Raw genomic sequence first — 16345 nt, 5'->3', positions numbered from 1 at the left:
GATTTATTTTCCCGTTAATATAGCGAGGAGAGTAAAACGCGAATTCAAATCCCTCGCGAATATTTATATAAGAATGACAAGAATAAGTGGCGTCCACCAGGGGCCTGAAGGGCGGGGCCAAATAGGGGAAATAGAGATTAGTCTTTTAATCACTACTAGTCATAAAGTTTAAAATGGATTTTAACCAAATTTAGTCGGGAATATCCATGGGAGAAGGGGAACCGAGTTTGTATAAATTTTTACTCTGAACCCCCAGGGGACTGAAGAGTTGGGTCTGAAAGGGAAAATAGGGGTTAATCCTTTAAATCGCTATTATAATCATAAAGTTACAAATGGATTTTAACTAAATTTGGTCAGGAACATCCTTGGGGGAAGGGGGAAAGAGAGTTTATATAAATATTGATTCTGACCCCCAAGGGGCTTGAAGGGTGGGGCCAAATAGGGGAAATAGAGATTTGTCTTTATATTGCTACTAGTCATAAAGTTTTAAATGGATTTTAACCCAATTTGGTCAGAAACATCCTTGGTGAAAGGGGAACAGATTTTGCATCAATGGTTACTGTAACCCTCCATCCCATAACTATGTATAGCATCGCTGGACATTAAGGGATAAACACAAATCTTACGTAAAAATAGGCCCAAGGGTCTTTCCCCACCCTAAGGGACTTAGTTTCTTTAAACACAATTAGGTTGTCAAAATAATCCGTAGGGTCTTTCAGTCCCTTAGAGAGTATGTGTATTAACAAATTGAACATGAACATTATTTTGACGTTTGGTCAAATCCAACCAGGTGGGCGATACAGGCCCCATGGGCCTCTTGTTTAAATTGGAGATCTGTGGCATGGTCATGTCGGTTAAATAATGCAGAAAAACTATATATGAACGGGCCTGACACTTGTATATAGCCTAGAGGCATATACTGGTATGGTACATACAATTCAGTATAGTCAGACATCGATATCACATGACTTTTCTTAAACAACATGGCTACCAACATGGAAATAACGCCAACCTGTTAACGTCATTTATGAATTTAAAGTCATTTTGAGGTCAGAATCCGTGAAATTATATATCCGCGAATGAGTCGGTTGATGTGAGTTCACAAAAATTAAGTACTCGCGAAATATAAGTAATTTACAGTATACTGCCACAAAACTGTTAGACCATGCTCATGCATGCCTATCTTGTTACTTACATAAAGTAGGGGGGATACAAATCCTATAGCTATAGAAATCAGCTTATATGACATAAAGTAGGGGGGATACAAATCCTACGGCTATAGAAATCAGCTTAAATGACATAAAGTAGGGGGGATACAAATCCTACGGCTATAGAAATCAGCTTATATGACATAAAGTAGGGGGGATACAATTCCTATGGCTATAGAAATCAGCTTAATGACATAAAGTAGGGGGGATACAAATCCTACGGCTATAGAAATCAGCTTAAATGACATAAAGTAGGGGGGGATACAAATCCTACGGCTATAGAAATCAGATTAAATGACATAAAGTAGGGGGGATACAAATCCTATGGCTATAGAAATCAGATTAAATGACATAAAGTAGGGGGGATACAAATCCTATGGCTATAGAAATCAGCTTAAATGACATAAAGTAGGGGGGATACAATTCCTATGGCTATAGAAATAAGCTTAACTGACATAAAGTAGGGGGGATACAATTCCTATGGCTATAGAAATCAGCTTAAATGACATAAAGTATGGGGGATACAAATCCTACGGCTATAGAAATCAGCGTATTTATGTTAAAGGAAGTTATGTTAAAAGATAGATTATTTTTGTTTTGTTAATATTGTATGTATCCAATATATCTTGTCAAGTTGTGAATGGAGGAAACCATATTTAACCGAACCAGCAAAAACTTAATTTTTTTTTAATTATTGATGTAAAAATCCATGTCTTTCTGGAAATTGGAAAAAATGGTATGTTTATATATACCTTTAATAAATCAAAGCCATTATTAAATATTCATTTATATCACACAATACTAGGTAATAACTTATAGTTATAGATTATATATAATAATAATTAATACTAAAGAAATATGGACAATATAATAATAGTAATAAATGTTTAAATAAAAAATTAAGCCTAAATCTTTATGAGCTATTTTCTTTAAACCACACCAAATCCTAATATGTATAAGTTTAAGACTTTTTTAATTAATGCTTTTCACAACACACATCATTCACATTAAATTCACACCTGTCAAGTCCATGGCCATCCTGCTGATTGTGTGTACATCACACCCTGACCCCATGCATGACTGCTCACCACCCCCTCCCTAATTGTCTTTGATGACAATCATTATATACACCTAGGTTAAGAGTCACCAGGTATGCAGAGAGGAACACATATATAAAAGTGAACAGGGAACCACTGCAAATTGTATCATATTTGCTGTCACTTAAATTGACATGTCATGATTAAATAGATACCAGTCTGTATGTATATAAACATACACCCCTGCAGTCCATTCTCCCAATACCTTAAAAACTCCTTTAATCCTCCAATTATCAAAAACAGAGTTCATTAATACTTTCTAGTATATAAATTCATTGTATTGAACACTCATATACAGATAAGGTTTCGTATGAATAGGGGGGATACTTTTCCTATGGGGGGGGATACAAATCCTATGGCCAGTTTTAGTATCCGGATACAAATCCTATGGGGGATACTTATCTTATATGACACCGGGAGCTATAATTAAAATTATTTCGTAAGGTATCGTTTGATCAACAATTCCACTACTTGTAACTTCATTACATTAAGTACTGGAGAACAAATATAGTATGTGTTGATAAAGATGTTGCCGAAAACATGTATAACCATCTTGGCATTACCTTATTTAGTTCTCATTGATGGAACTGAAGATAGTGAAGATGAAAATTAACAACACTTGGTCATTGATCAGGACCATTTCAGGATCATAATACCCCCTCCCCCACTCAACAAAGTTAACGGGGGGAGGGGGGGGGGGGGGTATATTGGAATCAGCTTGTCTGTCTGTCCATCCGTCCATCCTTAGAAAAAGTTTGTCCTGACAACTCCTCCTGAACAGCTGGGCCAATTTCAAACAAAGCACCAAACAAATATAAAGGACCATGTGTTGATGTTCATGCAACATTTTCCCCCTCAAAATTATGGTTGCTATAGTAATCGGTCACTATTAACAGGTTTTCTGTAGAAAAATTTTGTCCAGACAACTCTAAACCACTGGGCCAATTTCAATTAAAGTTCACACAAATATATGCCACTTTCAATGAAAGTTCACACAAATATATAAAGGACCATGTGTTGATGTGCATGCAATTTTTTTCCCCTCAAAATAATGGTTACTTTGGTAACCAGTCACTTTAAACATGTCTTCCCTAGAAAAATTTTTGTGGACAAACCCTAAACCGCTGGACCTTTTCATGCGTAGATGTGTATACAACTTTTTTTCCCCTCAAAATCATGGTTGCTATATATGGTAACCTGTCACTATAAACATGTTTTCCGTAGATCAATTTTGCCAGCACATATCAACTCCTCCTAAATTGATTGGCCAATTTCAATGAAACTTTACTATACACAAATAATGTGCAGGCAACTTTTTTTTTTTTAAAGTATGGTTGTAATGGTAACAGGTCACAATAAATAGGTTTTCGGATAAAGAGCTATAACTCCTTTTGGCAATTTAATTCATCTTTAGTCAAATGTTGTAAGTAAACAAAGCATGTAATTAAACACATATGTTTCAAGACTTTCCAAAGTTATCACCATGGCAACACAATCCAGGCCTCTGATTGATTAAAATTTAGATATTGTCTGATTTTGATCAAATTTGGTATATAGGGGTATTAGTATATACCAAAAAGAGCTTTATAGGTTTTGTTGCCATGACAACCATGCTGCTAATGAAATGGTGGTGCAGGATTGGTCGAAATTTAGACATTGTATGATTTTCATCAAATGTAGTGTACAAGAGTGTTAAGGGATACTAGTATCACTATATAGGTTTTTTGCTGTGACAACCATACTAGGTATTTCCCCACAATGCATACCCTATTGGACAATTTCTTTGTCAGCTTTCCTAAGACAGGAGTTCTGACTGACATTCTTCGAATTCCAAGACACTATACAGTGATCATTTCTCGATCTCATTGGCTTTTTCATGGACTAATGGATGAGGTTTACAATTCTAGGTTTTTTCATCACAGATTTTGATTAAAATGTGAAGGCTACTGAAAGATAATTAATGATTGCCTGGCCTTATTGGCCACAAACAGAAATAACTGTCACAACTCTGAAAAAGGCGGCCATTCTAATTCAAATTGCTATCACAGACAACAGGGGAAGTTTAGTAAAGAGGGTAGGAACTCAGAGGTAACAGGAAAAGCATACATATTATTGTCATGGTATACATATTTCATGTACACATTTTTAGCTCACCAGTTACGAGTAATCGTAAGCTAATACTGTATCCCCGGCATCCGCGTCTGCATCCCACCCCATTTTAAAGTTTTTAGCATCAGTTTTTGAAAACCTTCTAATTCCAAAAGTATACAACTCACACCCGTCTTATTTGGTTAATGCATACATCAGAGGTCTAGGAGTGATATTATAGCAAAATTATGCAGAAAAAAAAAATGTAATTTTTTTGCATTTTGCCATTTTGTGGCACCAAAACCGGCTTTAAAGTTTTGGAAAGCTTTAAGTCCATGCCCTTCTCATTTGGTTTATACACTAAATTAGAGGTCTAGAAGGGAGCGATATTATGCCACGTACAATTTCAAAATGACATGCTTAAACATACATGAATGCATAATGTGATTGCTGCTGCGGGTGAGCTCTCGCAATAATTGATTACACTTGTTCTAACATGCCTGTACATTTAAGGGAACAACCAACCAATTGAAAACATATATTTTTGAAACAGCCCCTGTGAATAGAACGTTGAGCCAAGGATAAAATGTCTGGCAGCCACTGATTGGCCAGTATGTTATGAAGTGAGAAAATAGATATGTAGCCTGATAGGTAACTATCAATAAGAAATGTTGATATAAATTTCGTAAGTCTGATTGACAGTTCAGGTAATAATAATAAACATGTAAACATTTAAGATTTTTGAGAATTTTTACTGCGAAATTCACCTATTTTCAAAATGGCTACCCTGGAGAAAATTTGAGCTGAAGGACCAAACTTTTTTTTTTGATTAGGTGTTATATCAGACCCTAAACTTTTGTTATAAACCATGATTGTCATATTGAATTCAAGAATTTGAATGAAATACTCCAAAACTTTAACACTAAAGTCTATGGGAAAACAATTGGTTGGTTGGTCTCTATAGTGTCATGATGTTTCACTTTTTCAAGCAGACATTTTTCTATTTTGTGTGTACGAGGTGTCATGGTACACATTTTTAGGGTACATTTTTTTCCTAATTCTCGTGTATAAAAGTGTCTAGGTAGGCAATTTTAGGTCACCTGAGACAAAGTCTCAAGTGACCTATTCTAATCGCCTTTTGTCCGTCGTCGTCCGTCATCTGTCGTCTGTCGTGCATCGTGCGTCCGTAAACTATTTACATTTTCGACTTATTCTCCAAAACCACTTAACCAAATTCAATGAAATTTGGCAGAAAGTTCCTATGGCTGAAGGTCAACCAAAATTGTGAATTATATGGTCCCCACCCCTCAGGGGCCTGAGGGGTAGGGCCAAAAAGGGTCAGATTGACTAAAACTTCAAAAATCTTCTTCTCTACTCTCAGATATGGTGGAGTCAAACACTCTTTATAGATGAACGGGTCTTGTGGTGCTTTACCAAAATTGTGAATTGCATGACCTTGGGGTCTCCCGTTTGCCCCTGGGGAGGGGGTAAACTTTACTATAGTTTATATAGGGAAGTCACATTTTTGACTATTATTTATTGGATTTGTATTGGAATTCATTCTAACCTGGTTACCATTATCAGCGTTGGATAACAGTTTGATGGTACACATATGTTTGCCCTGACTCTTTCGGACCCCCAGGGGCTGAGGGGCAGGGCTAAAAAGGGTCAAATTGACTAAAATTTCAAAAATCTTCTTCTCTGCTCTCATATTTGGTAGAATCAAAAACTCTCCATAGATGGAAGGGTCTTATGGTGGTTTACCAAAATTGTGAATTTCATGTCCCTGAGGTCTCGCTTTTGGGAGGGGGTAAACTTTACTATAGTTTATATAGGGAAATCACATTTTTGACCATTATTTGTTGGATTTGTATTGGAACTCATTCTAACCTGGTCAACATTATCAGCATGGGATAACAGTTTGATGGAACGCACATGTTGGCCCTGACTGACCCCCAGGGGCTGAAAAGGGTCAAATTGACTGAAATTTCAAAATCTTATTCTCAATACCTATATAAGATAGAATCAAAAACTTTTCATATAAGGAAGGGTTTTATGGTGTTTTACTTAAATTGTGAATTTCATGACCCTGGGGATTCACGTTTGCCCCTTGGGAGAGGGTAAACTTTGCTTTAGTTTATATAGGGAATTCATATTTTTGACAATCATTTGTTTTATGTCTATTGGAATTCATTTTAACTTTCTTAAAATTATCAGCATGTGATTACAGCTTAATATGCACATGTTGGCTCCGACTGACCCCAAGGACTGATGGGTGGGGCCAAAAAGGGTCAATTAAATTAACTGAAATATTTCAAATCTCAGGTGACCGTTAAGGCCCGTTGGGCCTCTTGTTCAGGTACACATTTTTCTAAAATGCGTGTACGAGGTGACGGCCACTGTTGGTCATCATCCTCATAGAAGATGGCGAATACATCTCTGACAGGTGCATGTTGATACGTATGGCCTTTTTTACTCTTCAGATATATATGAAGCTTCCCCATATCTAACAATTGATTATGAGGAAAAAGGGGGATAAGACAAAAGTACAGAAAAGATCAGTCTTTTATATGAGTGATAAAGATCATTCAATGGATGGAGCCAAGACCATTTTGGAAGCCCTTGTTTTGAAATGGTGGCTTTATGCATTACAAACATATATATATATATATACACTAAGGGAAAAAAAATTAGAACTCGAACCATGCTGTTGGGGAGGTGATCATGAGCAGCGGGAATCAAAATCAATTGATTGTTGAATGTTGATTGATAAATGTTGTAGTACCTGCAGACTTATAGATTATACAACATGTAGAATAAGTATATCACATTAAATGATATAGAATCTTTTAACCATGCTTATTGAATATTTTGATTGTGGAATAATGTCTTTGTTGCAGGTATAAGAAAGAAAAATGGGTACGTAAATATATACAAATATCCCAATTTTGAGTTATTATATATTCTCTGCAGCCGGAGGTCTATATCAAATCTTTGTCCCCTATCTGTCCATCTCCTAATCTAAAGAATTCTTTTATTTTGTTAAAGTCAATAATGATTCAATGCAGTTGAAGGGCCAATTAGAATCTTCATTCCGTGTCTGTCCATGTTTCGTGCTTAAATATTTTTCATCACAATTTCTATCTCAATTTTTATGTGTAACTAGGTTTATATTTCAATTTGAGACTAAACATAAAAGAAAGATGATTGACCGATGACCAGCTTGGAATATTACAGATGATGCTTGTTAACACTTCTTTTGAAGAAATACTTAGATCTTTCAAATTTTATATTACGTAGAATGAAGTGAAATAACTATTCAGAAATATTTATTACTTTTTTTAATGTGAACTCTCTGACATTATTACTTACAGATTATGAAAAAATGACTGTTCATCAGTTACGCAGTGAAGCGATTAAAAAAACAAGGAGTTATTGTAAGTATTTCGAGTTTTTGTAAGTATTTCCACAGTATGTGGTTTAAAACCATTTGTTGATGCAACCAAAGAAATAAGAGTGATGCATATATATGGAAAACTCCATTATGAAATCAACATACATGTACACACATATGGGACATATGTTGTTTCACATTCAACAAATTCTAAGTCCAGAAAATTTGTGGACTTAAGATATCTTTGAGAAGCCATTTCCACCACTAAGTGATCCGACATGGATTTTGGTAAAAAAAACAACAACAAAACAAGCTTAAACATCATCAGATGAAATAAAACATATCAATATCAATATAAAAAGACCTAAATTACAAGAACTAACTGAATATGACAGTTTCTACAGAAAAAAAAAAAAAAAACCCCAAATAAGATCAATTACAATTTACATATATTTGTTAGAAATATTCAACATCAATGTCAGTATCTGAATTGAATGGGTTTCTTCTGTCAGCTACGTTTGGTATTTCTGCTATAACATGATTAATGACATTATCCTATTTATCCACTTCTGCGTAAAGAACGTACACCATGAGGCAAAATTAAAAGTCTTGAATATATGATACACTGTATATGTAAGTCGAGGCTGATGTAGTTGATAGAATATCTTTTAAGCTAACGGAAAATTGAATTAAAAGCTGAAAAAAATACCCCAGGATACTACAGGCCTAATATACAGTCCCTGGTTCTTTTTGTTATTAAGAAGTTGTTTTTAAGATTTTAGCCTAGTTGACCAATGTGACCTTGAATGAAGGTCAAGGTCATCTATTTGAACAAACTTGGTAGCCCTTCACACTAAAATGCTACATGCCTAATATCAAGTCTCTGGGCCTTATGGTTATTAAGAAGTTGTTTAAGATTTTAGCCTAGTTGACCCATGACCTTGAATCAAGAACAATGTCATATGTTTGAACAAACTTGGTAGCCCTAGTCATTCAGCATGCTATAGGCCCAATATCATGTCCCAGAGTCTCTTGGTTATTGAGAAGATGTTGAAAGATTTTAGCTAGCTAGTTGACCAAGTTGACCTTGAATGAAGGTCAAGGTCATTTATTTGAACAAACTTGATAGCCCTTCACTCCAGGATGCTACAGGCCTTATATCAAGTCCCTGGGCCTAAAACTAATAGAATTTTACCAATTTTATTGTTATTTAAGATACATATGACTAAATTTTATACATACATGTACATATAATTTGTGTAGAAAAAAATACTACACAATGGTTTGATAAATAGCATTAATAATAGAGAGACCAACTGTTAAAATTGAGACTTTCTAAATAAACAGTGTTGGCAAATATTTTGGGTGGATCAATATATTTAATTAACTCTGTTTTCTAAGTGATATATTACATTAGAGCTGATGTGTGTTATGTGAATAAATCCATACCATCATCATCTTTATATATGTGCTCTGGACAGTCCCCAATAAAGAATTACCAACCTCTATGATACATCCTCTTACAGTAGCAACCTCTATGATACATCCTCCTACAGTGACAACCTGTATCATACATCCTCCTACAGTAACAACCTCTAATGCAACCTCTATCATACATCCTCCTACAGTAACAACCTCTAATGCAACCTCTATCATACATCCTCCTACAGTAACAACCTCTAATGCAACCTCTATCGTACATCCTCCTACAGAAACAACCTCTATCATACATCCTCCTACAGTAACAACCTCTAATGCAACCTCTATCATACATCCTCCTACAGTAACAACCTCTAATGCAACCTCTATCATACATCCTCCTACAGTAACAACCTCTATCATACATCCTCCTACAGTAACAACCTCTAATGCAACTTCTATCATACATTCTCCTACAGTAACAACCTCTATCATACAGCCTCCTACAGTAACAACCTCTATCGTACATCCTCCTACAGTAACAACCTCTATCATACATCCTCCTACAGTAACAACCTCTATCATACATCCTCCTACAGTAACAACCTCTGTCATATGTCATCCTCCCACAATAACAACCTCTATCATGCAGTCTCCTATAGTAACACATATACCACAATCATACATCCTCTATAGAAACTGTTTAAGTAATATGTTCAGCCATAAAATACTGACCTACCCCCAATAACATACATATCATAACTGTTTAAGTAATAATTTATACTGTCATAGAATACTGACCTACCCCCTATAATATACATATCATCACCAATTAAACAATATTTACTACCATAAATTACTGACCTACTCCCATAAAACACTGATCATGACCTACCCAATAAAATACCTATTCACTACATATAATACCCTTTAACACACGCCTATCAACTCCCACAATGTATACAACCACTCATGTTTGGCTAACTAAGGATATATCCATGAATTACATATCATTTTTTGTAAAGTGCTCATATATCCTTTTTAGCTCACTGGTTAAGAGTAACCAAGGTCTAATGCTGTCACCCGTCAGTGTTGGCGTCAGATTCCCACCCCAAAACTTTAAAGTTTTTTGGAGTAAGTTTTTGGGAAGCTTGTAAGTCCAAAAGTATACATCTCATGCCCTTCTAATTTGGTTTATACATTCATTAGAGGTCTAGGAGTGATTTTTTTCGCATTTTACCATTTTGAGCACTTAACTTTTTTGGCACCAAAACCCACTTCAAAGTTTTTGGGGTCAGTTTTTTTTGGAAAGCTTGTAAACCCTTTGTTGATGCCAGCAAAGAAATAAGAGTGATACGTATATATGGAAAACTCCATTATGGAATCAACATACATGTACACACATATGGGACAAAATTTATTTCATACCTCGATGAAACTAAACAAGAGGCCCATGGGCCTTAACGGTCACCTGATTTTTGAAATATTTCAGTAAATTTGAATGAAAGAATGAATTTCAAAACAAATAAAACAGATGATAGTCAAAAATGTGATTTCCCTATAACTATAGTAAAGTTTATCCCCTCCCATGGGACAAACGTGAGACCCCAGGGCTAGGAAATTCACAATTATGGTAAAGCACCTGAAGACCCTTCCATCTGTGAAGAGTATTAATTTAATTCTACCTTATTTGGGTTGTAAGAAGAAGATTTTTTAAATTTCAGTCAATTTGACCCTTTTTGACCCCACCCACCAGCCCCTGGGGGTCAACCAGGGCCAACATGTACATACCATCAAAGTGTCATCCCATGCTGATAATTTGAACCAAGTTAGAATGAATTCCAATACAAATCCAACAAATAATAGTCAAAAATGTGATTTCCCTATATAAACTATAGTAAAGTTTACCCCCTCCCCAGGGGACAAACGTGAGACCCCAGGGTCATGAAATTCACAAATTTGGTAAAGCACCTTAAGACCCTTCCATCTATGAAGAGTATTTGATTCTACCATATATGAGAGTAGAGAAGAAGATTTTTTAAATTTCAGTCAATTTGACCCTTTTTGGCCCCACTCACCAGCCCCTGGGGGTCAACCAGGGCCAACATGTACATACCATCAAACTGTCATCCTATGCTGATAATTTGAACCAAGTTATAATGAATTCCAATACAAATCCAACAAATAATAGTCAAAAATGTGATTTCCCTATATAAACTATAGTAAAGTTTACCCCCTCCCATGGGGCAAACGTGAGACCCCAGGGACATGAAATTCACAATTTTGGTAGAGCACCTTAAGACCCTTTCATCTATGAAGAGTGTTTGATTCTACCTTATCTGAGAGTAGAGAAGAAGATTTTTGAAGTTTTAGTCAATTTGACCCTTTTTGGCCCCGCTCCTCAGGTCCCTGGGGGATGGGGACCATATGATTCACAATTTTAGTTGACCTTTAGCCATAGAAGCTCCCTGCCAAATTTCATTGAATTTGGTTCAGTGGTTTTGGAGAAGAAGTTGAAAATGTAAATTGTTTACGGACGGACGACGCACGATGACGGACAAAAGGCGATAAGAATAGGTCACTTGAGACTTTGTCTCAGGTGACCTAAAAATAATTGACATCAACACTTATAATTAATTTTTGAAAATGATTTTCTAATTTAAAACATGTTTTATGTACAATTTTACTGGTTTTAAATGGGATTCTTTTTCTCAAATCAATACGCAAAGTCAATTGTTGTATTGTGATGTCACATTTTTCGCGCCATTCTCGGAATTTCCTTCATACAAGAAGGAAAAGAATTTTTGGACCAATCACATTTGAGTATTTACCATGAAAACAAAGAAAAATTAATTATAAGATATAAATGTTTATAAAAGTAAAATTTTAGTGTATAATCTTAATTCATTTCACTTCTACAGCATTTGATAATTACAAGCTTTATAAGGCTGCAAATTATTTCTCTTCAGTAAAATATCACACCTATACTTGTGTGCTGGTCACCTGTCTGTGTCATCTGCTCAAGGTTGGTCAAGATTTTAGGGGTGGGGGATCAATATCTTAAGCATAAAATAATGACTCGGGGTCAGTATTTCATGGGGATCAGAATTTTATAGGACACCAGGGACTGAGGGGTAGGTCCCAATAGGGGAAATTGAGGTAATTCCTTTAAATCCGTATTTGTCAAAAAGTTTGGAATGGATTTGAACCAAACTCAATCAGAAACACCATCAGGGGGAAAGGGAACAGATTTTGCATGAATGTTAACTTTGTTACAAAGTATACTGAAAGGATTTTAACCAAATATGGTCAGAAAAATCCTTAGGGGAGAGGGAGCAGATATTGCATATAGGGTGACCTATGAGGCCCAGCAGAGCAAATACAGTAGTTAATCTGATTATGGTTTGCAGCGAGGATGACTCGTCTACGAGTAGGACACAAAGATTACGGTAAACCTCCAGTTAGTTCGAACAAAATTAAATAAATATTGATGAACCTGTTCAAATTATTCAAAATTATGCTTCAGAAAATAAGCGCGAGTTTGAACTATCCAAGTTGATATCGGCGAAAATCTTGTCAGAGAAAATCATTAGACACAAACACATCCATTTTAAATCTGATATGTAACAACAGCGGCCAGAACAATAACACATTTATAAGTAAGTCAAATGATAGTATTTTATTTAAATCAATGTTAATTGATCGTTAAACGTTCTTCATTTCGCGATAATTATGATGGTTATTGTGCGAAGCCGCTCGGGCAATGCGTACAACTACAGTAGGCCCCAAGACAGTACAGTACACGTTTCATTTGTGACACAAAGGTTAAACATTTGTACAGTATATAATCTTCGCATGGCTATTAGCTCACTTGGATCCTTTGTAAGAAACTGAGATAAACACAAAACAAAAGTTGAGATGTCCAATATGTGATCTAACTACATGTAATAATACCAAGTTTGGTTGATGTCGGGATTACAAAATAAAACTTTAAAGTGAAATGTTGATGAAGCTGTTGCTGTCGAAAAAGTAACGGCATCTTATTTCCGCCAATTACAATTATGAAGCCTTATTTACTTTCTAAGATGATCAATTGAAAATAAATAAAAAGTTAATGCATTTGAGCAAAAATCTATTGTTGATGTACAGGTTCTGCAGTTGACATGGCCAAGTTCTAGCTGCAGTGAATTCTTTGAATATATACATCATACATTTCAAGACTTGTCCAAAATACCTGATGAGTATTTATCTGTTGTCCATGCATCGTCATTCTCACATGATCTGTCTATGTATATATAGCTGCGATATATATGTGTACTACTTCGTCATTGTGTATGAATTAATATAGCTTCCATATTTATAAAATAAATCTCTGTAATATCAAAGTTGTATTTTTTAAAAATTAAAAAATCTGAAATGTACTGAAACTAGCACAATAATAAGGTACATTGACTTAAGTATATCCCCATTAAATCCAACACATGGAGGACATTGATAAAGTAATATAGTTCAGGTTCACAGATTTTAGTTGTATTTTTTGTTCGCAGGAAAGAAATAGAATTATTGTGACATACATGCTGTCTAATAATACCTTTATGTTATATGTAGCTGAACTTTGATTCAGCAAAATCATACATATTAAATACTAATTGAATGTAGTCTTTTTTCTTTGTGTTAATTGTGATTTGTGGTGTATTTTGAAGAATTGATAAGTTTTAGACTAATGGTAAATGTTTAAACCGACAGAATCATGTTTAAACCGACAGAATCATGACAATCTACAATGTTTGAAATGTTTGATAAAATAGAAATATTCAGTCTTCAATCAGATGGATTTATTGTTACCATAAAAGATGTGCATGTGTAATATCAGAAACATATTTATTACCTCGTGTGACACTATTTTCATGTAAATTTAATATTATTCCAGTGCCTCGGAAACATGTAACGAGTCTAAAATGTGTTTTTCATTAGGTTTACTTGCAATGACAGATGTGATTAAGTCCACAATATAATCACTTGTAAAATTTATGAACATTTGTCAGAACCATTCAATAAAGGTGTATTGTTTTGATAACCATACTGTATTAACTGATGGACTCAATTTTCCTGCAACGTCAAACGTGTTTTGATTCTAAAATGGAAATTTTGATATATGATAGGCCTAGCCTGATATATCATGTATATGCAAACCACTCGATAATTTAGTATATATATGATGGGTAACTGGTAAACTATTTCATAAAATGAAACATGTTGTGTTCAGTAAGACTATGCTGTGCTATCATACAAGTGGTGTTATGTAGTTGTGTAACAATCATTCTACCACAATACGCCGTGTTATTCCACTCTCAAGCCATTGTATAAATGTGCCGACTGTTGGATAAATATGACCTTCCGGTCTTTTGATTGGTCAAGAATTCGAACTTTGACCCAAGCTGCAATTGTTATTGACATCATCAATAATCTTATGACGTCACATCACCGGGTCCCGGACGTCACCAGTATACTTTATTTGCATACGCGAAATTATACTTGGCCACGTTTCCCTTTGATTCAAGCCGATATTATTGTGGTAGAAACAGGTCACACGACTCGTGATTGTTGGATATGGAATTTATTTCACACTCGTAAGTTATTTTTTAAAAGTTGCAAAAAAACACTCGCTAAAGCTCGTGTCTTTTGTAACTTTTAAAAAATAACTTACTCGTGTGAAATAAATTCCATATCCAACAATCACTCGTTGTGTAATCTCTAATTATAGAATTTCTCGAATGTATGAGCAGATGTATGATCATTATAGAATTTCTCGAATGTATGAGCAGATGTACGAGTAGTGTTATATACATTGTAGATAGATATTGTACATATTTGTTGTACATATATGTTGTGTGAAGCTATTACAAAGTGCTCTGTTTATCATGTACACATATCATTGTATTGAATAAAATATACAAGTTACAAAAAAAAGTTTGTTCAAATGAATGACCTTGACCTTCATCCAAGTCACATGGGTCAAATAGGTTAAACTTTTCAAAATAAATTCTTTTCAATAACCAAGAGACACAGGGACTTTATATTAGGCCTGAGGCATGCTTGGGTAAATTTATGGCTGCAAAGTTTATTCAAATGAAAGACCTTGACCCTCATTCAAGGTCACAGGGATAAGATAGGCTAAAATCTTTAAAACAACTTCTCAATGACCAAGAGGCCCAGGGTCTTGGTATTTGGTCTGTAGCATGCTGGGGTAAAGGGCTATTATGTTTGTTTAAATGTACAACATTGATATACATTCAAGGTCACAGGGGTCAAATAGATTAAATCATGCAATTATATACCTTTCAGTTAAAACCAAGCGTCCATGGGCTAAAAATAAGCCAGCGTGGTGGCCAGAGAGAAGCCAATATAAAAGTCCCTCATGCAGAAAAGGTAATTATAAATTAACAGTTAAAGATATATATTATGACAACATTTTTATCTTTTTCAAGGCCATTGAAGTGAAAAATGTTACCACTAGAGAAAAGTTTTTAAAATCTTCACTTAAATCATGACTGTGAAATCTTGTTATAAAAAATTTGTATTCGCAAGTCTGTATTTATTTTCAGAACCAAATTTGAAGAGGGAAAACCTCTTGCAAATTCTGCTTGCCCCGTAAGTATATAAATTTATTCTGTTTGATTAATTTCATTAAGCTGACTTTATCCCTTCTATTCATTTATCTTTGAACAGCAGCAATTGATTGAAAAGCTATATTGTGGGTTGATATTGAATTCACCTTAGAAAAATTATTGTTGATAAATCTACTTTTACATGGGGAAAATATCAGTAGTGATGTCTGTCTACCATTAAATTATGAAAGACTTATGATTGTAAAAACATGTTTTTAAAAACTATTTCTTTTTTTCAGAATAGGAGACACTGATGTAAGTTTGAATGAAACAGAGAGAAAAACAAGAGGCCCAAAGGGCCTTAACGGTCACCTGAGATTTGAAATATTTCAGTTTACTTAATTGACCCTTTTGGCCCCGCCCATTAGCCCCTGGGGGTCAGTCAGGGCCAACATGTGCATGTCATCAAACTGTCTTCCCATGCCGATAATGTTAACCAAGTTAGAAAGAATTCCAATCGAAATCAAACAA

The 16345-nt window shown here is 34.9% G+C and overlaps 1 long non-coding RNA gene across 2 annotated transcripts; it reads left to right on the top strand.

The window, feature by feature from the left end:
* Window positions 1-7766: 7766 nt before the first annotated feature.
* On the top strand, window positions 7767-16133 carry LOC117318871. 2 transcript variants are annotated; one of them, XR_004530471.1, is made up of 4 exons: window positions 7767-7830; window positions 15552-15635; window positions 15812-15857; window positions 16114-16133. It is a non-coding gene; the product is annotated as an uncharacterized LOC117318871 (long non-coding RNA). The 2 variants fall into 2 exon arrangements; XR_004530470.1 differs by lacking the exon at window positions 7767-7830 and having other exon boundaries at window positions 14905-15635.
* Window positions 16134-16345: the final 212 nt, after the last annotated feature.

The sequence above is a fragment of the Pecten maximus genome, unplaced genomic scaffold, assembly GCF_902652985.1.
Source record: "Pecten maximus unplaced genomic scaffold, xPecMax1.1, whole genome shotgun sequence".
Taxonomy (NCBI): domain Eukaryota; kingdom Metazoa; phylum Mollusca; class Bivalvia; order Pectinida; family Pectinidae; genus Pecten; species Pecten maximus.
This window is presented reverse-complemented; position numbering and strand designations above follow the sequence as displayed.